Source organism: Petaurus breviceps, unplaced genomic scaffold (genome assembly GCF_028583685.1).
Source record: "Petaurus breviceps papuanus isolate PSGF00001 unplaced genomic scaffold, PetGlider_PUasm1.0 90849, whole genome shotgun sequence".
Taxonomy (NCBI): domain Eukaryota; kingdom Metazoa; phylum Chordata; class Mammalia; order Diprotodontia; family Petauridae; genus Petaurus; species Petaurus breviceps.
The window spans coordinates 11012248-11023059 of NW_027187361.1; positions in this window are offsets into that span (position 1 = coordinate 11012248).

A 10812-nucleotide genomic window follows, 5' to 3' on the forward strand; every position below is an offset into this window, starting at 1 on the left:
GAGCCAAGCCCAGCCCCATGCCGAGTATTTAGTCCCAGGGTGGGCCTGACCAGCCGCTGGCCAGAGGGACTCCAGATCAGCAGCAGATGTGGCCATTTCAAGATTTATCAACACATAGACACAAAGGACAAAGTGAGAGGTCAGTGCAGTCTGGACTTTGGGACCAGTAAGTAGGAGTGTATGGCTTTTACCCCTGGGGTGAGAAGCCGATGAGACACCAGCACAGCCAGCCAGCTCTGTGTGGCAGCTTCAGCTCTTGGCCTGCAGAGTGTAGGGGGACCAAGCACCAGTCTGAGGGGTAATCGCTCTTGCTTTAACCTGCTTGGATCTGGATTGCAGTCTAGGGTGGAGGTTCTGGGGTGTGTGTCCAGTTTGCCAGAGCGTGTGGAGACCTCAGAGAGGGCACCCATCTAATACCTCCAGCAGCTGAGAAAACCCCAGCATTTGGGACGAAAGCTCCCTTGTCTGGTGGCAGAGTCCTACTGTGGCAAAAAGCTCAAAAGTCAAGTAATTGAGTGGCAAAATGAGCAGGCAAAGGAAACAAAGCAGACAGAAGATTCCAACAATACACTCCTATTTTGGGGACAAAAAGGAGCAAAGCATGGAACAGGAGGAAAACAGTGAAGTCAGAACTCCTGCACCAAAAGCTTCAAAAGAAAATACAAGTTGGTTACAGGCCATAGAGGACCTGAAGAAAGATTTTGAAAACAAATAAGAGGAGTGGAGGAAAAATTGGGAAGAGAAATGAGAACAATGCAAGAAAATTATGAAATGAGAGTCAACAGCCTGACTGAGGAAAATAATACCTTAAAAAACAGACTGAGTCAAATGGCAAAGGAGGCCCAAAAAGGCAATGAGAAGAATGCCTCAAAAAGCCGAATTTGCCAGATGGAAAAAGAATCTCAAAAACTCAATGAGGAGAATCATTGCTTCAGAATTAGATTGGAGCAAATGGAAACTAATGACTTTATGAGAATTCAAGATGCTGTTAAACAGATCCAAACAAATGAAAAAAATAGAAGGCAATGTGAAATATCTCATGGGAAAAACTACTGACCTGGAAAATAGATCCAGGAGAGATAATTTAAAAATTATTGGACTGCCTGAAAGCCATGACCAAAGCAAGAACCTAGAAATCATCCTCCAGGAAGTTCTCAAAGAAAACTGCCCTGATGTTTTAGTACCAGAGGGCAAAATAGAGGTTGAAAGAATCCACCAATCACCTCCTGAAAAAGATCCCCAAAAGAAAACTCCTAGGAATATTATAGCCAGGTTCCGGAATTCCCAGATTAAGGAGAGAATTTTACAGGCAGCCAGGAAGAAACAATTTGAATATTGTGGAAACACAATCAGGATAACCCAGGATCTGGCAGCTTCTACACTGAGGTATTGAAGGGCTTGGAATATGATATTCTGGAGGGCAAAGGAGCTGGGATTAAAACCAAGAGTCAGCTACCCAGCAAAACTGAGTATCATGTTTCAGGGGAAAATATGGTCATTCAGTGGAATAGAGGACTTTCAATCATTCATGATGAAAAAACCAGAGTTGAGTAGAAAATTTGACATTCAGATACAAGAAGCAAGAGAAGCATGAGAAGGTAAACAGGGAAAAGAAATCATAAAGAACTTATCAAAGTTGAACTATTAACATTCCTATATGGAAAAAAATAATTGTAGCTTATGAAACTTTTCTCAGTAGTTGAAGGGATTAGAAATATATACATATGTCTATATATGAGGGTATATGGGCATATGAATACATATGTGATTATATGTTTACAGGTGTACATAGATAGAGGGCACAGGTCCAATTTAACAGGAAGGAATGATACTTAAAAGGTAAAATTAAGAGGTGAGAGGAATATAATGAGAGGAGATGGGGAGAGACAGATTGGGGTAAACTATCTCATACAGAAGAGGCAAGGGAAAATGGTTACAATGGAGGGGAAGAATAGGAAGGCAAAAGGGAATGGGTCAACCTTATTTCCATGGAATTTGGCTTGAGGAGGGAGTCAAATACACACTAAAGAGGGTATCTCACCCTCCAGGAGAATAGGGGGGGGAGGGGATGAGAGGGGGGATGATAGAAGGGAGGGTAGGCTGGGTAGGAGGGAGGTTGGAAGCACCCACTTTTGAAAATAGACGGGATCAAAGTGGAGAGTAGAGCGGGTCGGAGGTGGGATGGGAGGGAGGGAAGTGTCTTTTACAATGTATCTACTATGTTATTGTTTTGCATTAGCCGCAGATGTGCAACCTATACTGAACTGCATAAATTCCCAGTAGGGGTGGGTGACGGGGAAGGAGGGGAATGAATCTGGAATTGAAAGTTTTGGAATGAAATATTCAAATGTATATATGTGTATATATATATATATATGTATATATATACACACTATTATTAGTACCATCTTACATGTAATTGGGAAATGGGATGTGCAGGCACTGAGGCATAGAGATCCACTGGAAAAGTGGAAAGGGTTATGGGGGAAAATGTGGGAGAGAGCAGATTGAGGAGGGGATATCCAGTGGGACTGCTATTTTGGGGCGGTGTGTGTGGGAGAAATGGGGAGAAAATTTGTAACTCAAAATCTGGCTGAAATGGATGATATAAATCAGAAGTTAATAAAGCATTAAAAAATTAAAAAAATTAATAAATTAAAAAAAGAAAAAAATAGAAAATCAATACTTACTTTCTTTGACAGTCTCAACAATACTCTCCTATTCCCTCAAATAATTAGTCTTTATATCTTGCTTTATAATATAATATATTATTTTATAATATAAAACACTTTATGTTCTATTCCTTCCTAGGTTGATGAAGGCTAATTCTTCAACATAACTATAAAGGTAATATTTTCTAGATTTCTTAGAATTTTATCTTTGTAGGAATACTTTATTCTACAAATATCCACGTTGAACTTGAAGTGTTATTTCCCAAAGCAGACCAAGAAGTCTAATTAAGTGATAAATAATAAATACATTACCTCATTTTTTTCTTCATTCTTATTTTTGCTACCACTCAATGACATCTTTATCACTGAACCCAACAGCTTATTTTCAGTTATCTTTTCTTGACCTCTCTAGAACAGTTTATAATATTGTCTGTTCCCTTCTTGATATTCTCCTTGGTCTCCTCCAATGATGTACTTTGATTATTCTCTCTCAAACTCACTGAATATCTCTTGCTACATTTCTCTGTCTTTTTGCCTGGTTCCCCATTTTCTTCCCACCCTAGATATATGTTAAATTGAATTGAATTATACTAGAAGAGAAATTATCTTGGTAATGACAAAATATTCAATAACCACACAATTCCATCAATATATTGAATTACCTAGTGAAATATTTTCTTAAGAAACCATTCTGGTTTTAGATATTCCAGTAACCAGTAATACATGCACAATCACATCAGGCCATCACATTTTCCTCACTCCTTCCATTTTGTTTTCATGTTTTTTTTTTAAGCTGGATTTTCTTTACTCCTCAGTTTCCTCATCTATGGAATGAAGGGGCAGGGCTAAATGATTCCTGTGTCAGGAAATATAACAGTACTATCCTACTAGTATCCTAGAAAAGTAGTGGAAATCACTAAAAATGGTTGAAAGTAACTAGAATTGAATATTCTCACCATTCCTCCTTGGTATCTAAAGTTATTGGTCTTACAAACTGTTGTTTTCAGTCATGTCTGACTCTTTGGAACCCCCCCTCCTCCAATTTGAGGTTTTCTTTGCAAAGACACTGGCATTGTTTCCTTTTTTCCCCCTCCAGTTCATTTTATAAATGAGGAAACTCAGGCAAACAAGGTTAACTGACTTGCCCAGAGTCACACAGCTAGTAAGTGTCTGAGGTCAAATTTGAACTCACAAACCTGAGCTTTCCTGACTCCAGACTTGGCACTCAATTCACTGTGCCACCTAACTACCTCACAAATAGATAGTGGAGTAAATAAGAAAATTTAACATTAAATTTTTAAAAAGTGAATCAGAGATGGGGCTACTAAAGTTTGAGTGTAGTTGGCTTTCGTTTTGACATGGTTATGATTTTTGGAAAGCCATTAATAAGTATTTAAACATAAGATTATAGATTTAGAGGTAGAGAGGATCTCATGTTACTTATTTCAATTTTTTCATTAACAAATTACAACTTTGAAGTCCATAGAAGTTAGATAACACGCCAAAAATCTCACAAGGAATAGCTAGCCAAGTGAGGATTGACACCCCTGACTCTAAATCCACCAATTTTTAGAGAGGTAATATACATAATGGCCAGAATACTAGGTGTGGAGTGAGGAAGCACTGGAATCCAGTTCTACTCTATGTGCTTATATATCTGTATAGTCATGGGTAAGTCTTTTAACTTCTCTCAGTCTCAGATTGTTAATCTGTAAAAATTAAAAAGTAGCATCTTCAGTGCCTGCCTCACAGGATTATTTTGAGGCTAGATATCATAATAATACAGTGCCTTGAAAAATGTAAGAAGTCTCTCTAAATGACCAGCTATCATTATTTCTACCTTATATGCTGTCTAGGTTTAAACTCAAGTTCCTGGGCAAGTCACTCAACCACTTTAGGTCTCAGTTTCTCTGTCTATTTAATTAGGGTGAGAATATGGATCACTAAGTGCTCTGAATATTATGATCTAATTCATTGTTAGGGAGTAGAGCTGTTTTTGTCAGAGTTAGGACCATGGTCCTTGTGACAGACTCTATGTGTCTGAGGGCTGACCTAAATTAGAGCCAAAACACTTATCACTTAGTACCACCAGGTGATCTGTTTTTTGGCTTTTGCCGCTCATGCAATAGATGAACACTGAAGAGTGGTAAATTCCCAAAGTTCTTCATCCAAATGACTTAGCAATTTCAGGCACTCCCAAACACAACAGAAAACTAAAGAAATATAAGACAGACTCCTCCTAGTTACCAACTGAGGCCATTCTTTCTGTTCTCATGGATTGTTGTAACATCAGCCATTTCATAATGTCTGAAATCACAGTGTGAAAATCATCCAACCATTTATGAAACCTAGTGAAGTATACAATGGTCCTGCAACACCTTGGGCACAGATGGTGGCACTGGTGGAGAGAGAAATTCATCAATGTGTAAGTAGCCACAAGATGATCATATGGGAGAAAAAAATCACTCTGGGAGGGGTTATCCTGCTTTAAGGTTTGTTTTTTTGCATTCAATCTGGCAGGACTGAGGCGCACATATTACTTCAACAAATTAATGAAGTGTGCCCCTGCTGCCCTGCTGAATTGCTAAGTTATGTAAACAAAGTTAGCCGAAGAATTCAGACAGCCCACACCTTGGAAAAGGCAGCAGTATGATGGCCTTGTCTCTGCTTTCAGAAGCTAGCAGGAACTGTTCTAAAAGATAAGCAGGTAATATATGAATGTCCCATGGCAACTCTCACTACTTGAGGATTCCCTTTAGATGGTGTGGATCTTCAAAGTTTGGAAAAGAGGTTTGGGAAGGAGTTCAGAAAGGAAGAAATTTCCTAATTTATGTAGGACCAGGGATTTAGAAATCCAAGAGAAGCCTTGAGGTTTACCTCCCCTCTCATTTTTGAGGAGATAAAGTTGAGGAGATAGGGTTATGAGACTAGCCCATGATCATACATATGGTAACTAGCAGAACTACAATCTGAACTCAAATTCTTGGACTCCCAATCCATTCTTCTTTCCATTGAACCACATGAAAATAATTTTCCAGATAGAATATAGAGTAAAAGTTATTTTAAGGCAGCAGTTAGCTCTGAAACATGTTTTTTTTATTAATTTCTATTGAAAGAGGTAGAAAGTTGACTGGAAAGCTCTAGATTTTACTTTTCAATCATATATATTAATAGCAGTCAAGGGAAATGGAGGTCATCATGGATGTAAAAAAAAAAGCATTTTCAGGAGGAAACTTCCTGCCACATGTGAATGAAAGGCTGTAGATGGAGACATAAGTATAAATAGATAATTATATATGTGGATAGACAAATGATTAGGTAGATAATTAGATGCTAAATAAGTAGATACATAATTGAGAGTTCATTTTATCTATGATTTTACTGATAAAATATTAAATATTTTGGGACCATTATTTTTTCATAAGAAAAGTGAGAAAAATACATATCTTTTAGAAATTATTAGTTCCTAGTAAGAGGTTCTTTTAGGGACAATAATCTCCACTTTTATGAATGCTCCTTTTCTAACCTGAAACCTGATTGAATGACAAGGAAATTCTTTTCTTCTTATCTGAGATTTAGAATCTTCTATTAATAAATTTCATTTCTTTTTGCCCCCCCCCGCCCCAGTTAACAGAGCAGTCACACTTGATTAGGATATTATGCAACATCCAATGTATGAAAAAGCCATGCCCACTTGAGAAAAGCTTTGCTTTGATGAACTACACTAAGAAATATGGCTGTTTAATTAGCTCTGCCCATAATTTGACTATTTTACTTAGGGAGTAGGGCAGACTTGTAATTTTATCAGTATAGGGAACTCCCAGTGGAGAGATTCCTCCCCACCAATGTAGATCAATGATTAGTCTAACTTCTGAAGCTAGAGTTGCCTGGGGGTACTAACAGGGCCATGATCATGAAGGGAGAATATATCAGAGGCAAGGTTTTAGGTTCTGCTGACTTGAGGGTGGGTCTCTAACTATCATACCATAATACTTTTTTTTAAGGAATTGGGTTTAAGTAACTTGCTCAAGGTTACACAGCCAGTTATTTCTGGGTGTGGTGCTAAGTGTCTGAGCCCGGATTCGATCCCCAGGTTATCCCGACACTGGGAACAGTGTTCTTACTTGCTGAGCCAATACTTCTTTAAATTAGCAATATTGGTCTAATATATCATTCTTTCTACAGAATGCTGTTGAATCAGTCTCTGATAGCCTAATTAATCGACATGTATTTGTTTACAATGTCTACTGTATTGCAGACATTGTATGAGGCATTGAGGGTCCAAATATAATAAATAAAACAGTACCTACTCACATTGTACTCTAACAGGGGAGATAGCAAAGATCTTTCTGTTTATCATCTATCTACACACACATATATGCATGATATGTATACATTTGCACACATAGTGGCCCCAAAGTCTTTGTTCAGTTTTAAACTATCTTAATTCAAAATCGCTTAAATCATAAAGATAATTTTATAAAATAATCTAAGGCAGCTAAAAACTACATGAAGATTTTTTGGTTATCACCCTGTTTAATAATTATAAATGGGATAAATATAAATTAATATAATATAGTTAAATTTAAGTTCCTTTGAGAGAAAAGGCATAGGCAATTGAAGGACTAAAAAAATTTTATGTAGAAGATGGTGCTTGAGCTACATCTTGAAGGAAGAAAGAGATTCTATGAGGCAAGGGTGAAGAGGCAGAGAATCCCAGGAACGGTAATAGTTAATGCAAAAGCATGGAGATGGGAGCTGGAATTCTGTGTGTGAGGAAGAAAGAGTTCATTTTGGCTAGATTGCAGAGTGTTAACAAGGATGATGAGGGTGTAAACTCAGGTCGTAGCTTTGTGAATAGAGAAAAGTGTTCAGATCAAAGAGATGCTGTAGACATCATGATCAATCAATTGGGGTGATTAGTTTACTGAAGCAAGTTGACTGCCTCCTTGTCCCCTACTGAAATAAAAGGTAACTTGACTAAAGCTATCACTTACTTTGGTACCATGATAATAAAAAAAAATTCATGATCACCTTTCTTCAAATAGAATAATTTTGCTTTATAAATAACCAAAAAAAGTAATTTTTGGAACTGAGAGGAAAAGTATAGAACTGTGATTTTATTAGGTTGGGGAACTCCCAGTGAAAAAAGTCCTTCAATCAGTACAGATCAGTAACTGTTTGTCAACTTATATTTCCAGCTAGATGGCACAGGGGATATAATACTGGGCCTGAGGTCAGGAACACCTGTGTTCAATTGTGACCTCAAACACTTACTAGCTATGTAACCCTGGCTAAGTCATTTAACCTTTGCTTGCCTCAGTTTCTTCCTCTGTAAAATGGGGATAATAAACACAATCACTCCACCCTCTTCAAAGTTGTTGTAAGGATTAAATGAAATAATAATGGTAAAATATTTAGTACACCTGGCACATAGTGAGCACTATATAAATGTTAGTCATTAGAAAATTGGTTAGTGTACTGAGAGGTTAAAAGACTTAAGATCATACAAGTAATATAGTGAGAGACCTATATTGAACCCAAATTGTCTTGATTCTCTAACCACTACACCACACTATTTGTTTTTAATTAACAATTTTTGAATAATCGTTATTATAAGGATATATTTTTGATAAGTCTTGTGCCTCATTTGCCAGAACAATCAAGACATGGGTTCTCAAAGGTTCATTCTAGGAAAGCTCTGACTGGTATGGTCAAACTGGTAAAACTTTTAAAGAAAATCCGGTGACGATGGACTGTATTATGCATGTCTACACACACATATGTGTGTGTAGTCATACATATATAACACAAATCTCCACAAACATGGGTATATAGATATATGTGTTTATATGTACACGTACACAGATATATAAATATATAAACATATACACACACATATACATGTTCTTGTCTGTTATCTGAAGAGTAAGTTAGAGGGACTGTCTTTCAGCAGAATGGATAAAAGCTGATTTAATTTTATTCCGCAGCAATTCTCAAAGACCATATACCAAGCCACAGGAGACTTGCTATCTACATTGGTAGCAGAAGTCATACTAATGTGATTATATGTACTTGAAATAACTTAAGTTTTTTATTCCACAGATACGATGAAGTCTGTTCACAATCTTCTCATTAATTTTCTGTTGAAGGATGTTAAATGGATTAATATGCAAATATTTATAAAGAGAGTGGCCAAATCAGAGCATTTTAATTAAAGAACATGGATGATTATCTTGCCAATCATCTTGCTGTAAAAGCATTTGTTATCAAATATTTATTAGAATTTTTTAAGAGTTCTCCAAAGGATTTGGCACTGAAAGGTCAGATGGGTAAATGGTACAACCAGTCTATCAACATTCTTTGACCTGGTAACTGTGTAAGAGGCCCTGAAATGTTTGTAGTTTGCCTCATTGTCTGAGGGAGGCATATAATTAGCCACACAGGGACTATTTCGAGCTCTTAGAACAGATGCAAACCCATCAATGTCATAGTCATTAAGTGTGACACGCTGTTAATTCTCAGAGTATCATGGAAAACAAACATGTTGATTGCTTTCCCAGGAACTGTGGAGAGAAATCTAGCTGTTTAATGAGGGGGAACAATCTAAATACTGACTCTTTTATGCCCTGCTGTGATTTGTAAAGGACCTAAAATGAGACATCATTTCAACTGCTGCAGGAACTCCCAAGCTTCTCTGGAAATCACTGTGTATGCCTTATTTTAATTTATCATAAATTTATCACATATATGTAAGTGTGTGTATATATGTATATATTCTTTAAATTTTTAGGATGGAATTTATCCTGACTTCTAGATACCTAGAATAGACGATGTACATGTAAGATAGTATAGTCTTTAAAATTACCTTTATTATGAAAACACATAGAAGAAAAAAAAGAACAGTAACAAAAATTTTGTTTCTCATATTTCAACCTTTTAAAACACCAGTGATGCCTAATTTTTTGAAACTTTGTGTTTCAAATGATTATATAATATAGAATAAATTTAAAATTTTAGAAGCAATACCTAATACAGATTATTACAACTAAATTGACCTTTCATCTTTCAGGTAAGATTCCTGTAGGACTGGTTACTTGGTGTGTGTGACTGAAAAGACCAGTGTAAGATAAGCAACTATTTCTGTATTGCACACATTCACACACACACACACACACACACATACGTACAATGTCTGAAGACTTGTTGCTATAACCTCTCTTTTTAGAACTGATGCTTTTTGGGACTCCACCCTAGACTCTGTAATCTTAACAAACAAACAAACGAATGAATGAACAACAAAACTTTAAAAAGAACTTTGCTTTCTCCAAATGCCACATGTGAGGTTGATTTCTCCATTTCTAGTACTTCCCCAATGTCTGGTTCTTAGAAATATTGCTATGGAGAAAGTCTTTGGAACCTGCTTTCTGCCCTTGCTACTTAGGGCTCTTCCACTTCACAGGAAGCTTTTCAAATAGTCTTGTGCTGTTAATTCTTCTCATTGGTCCAACCCAAGAGTTATGACAAGTAGGTCGCTCTGCTCCAGGGTCTTGTTATTGGAATTCTATTTTACTGATTAACTTTGAACAAGACTTGTGGGTGAGTCTGATGACTCAGTTAAAGAAACCCAGATGAAATATTGAAAGTAATTCTCATGGACATTTGTGAAGTGGGACACTGCTTTGGCTTCACATACTTTACATACTAGCTTAGCTTAGGTCAGTCTGTTTGATTGAGGCTCAGAATTAAAATGCCACAAGACACTCATGAACCATGAAATTCCGTACAAAGCATTTTACTTGTAACAACGTAAAATCTCACCTCAGCCATTTACTAGTTTTATGGCTCGGGATAAATAATTTAATTTTTGTGGGCCTCAATTTATCTTCCTCTAAAATGATCTCAAAGGCCTCTTTCAACCTGAATCAATGATCGTATGAAAGAATTATAAGTGAAACTGCTAAAACAAACTAACAAATATTCCTCCTCTGTGCATGAACATTTATTGGCACAGCAACACTGGGTAAAAATATGTACAATAAGGCAGTGGGAATTCTGCTAAACCTTAGGAATACCAACTCCCATCGACTGTGGTCTTTACAAGTCTGGTTCTTTGGATCACTAAAACATGGTAACAGCC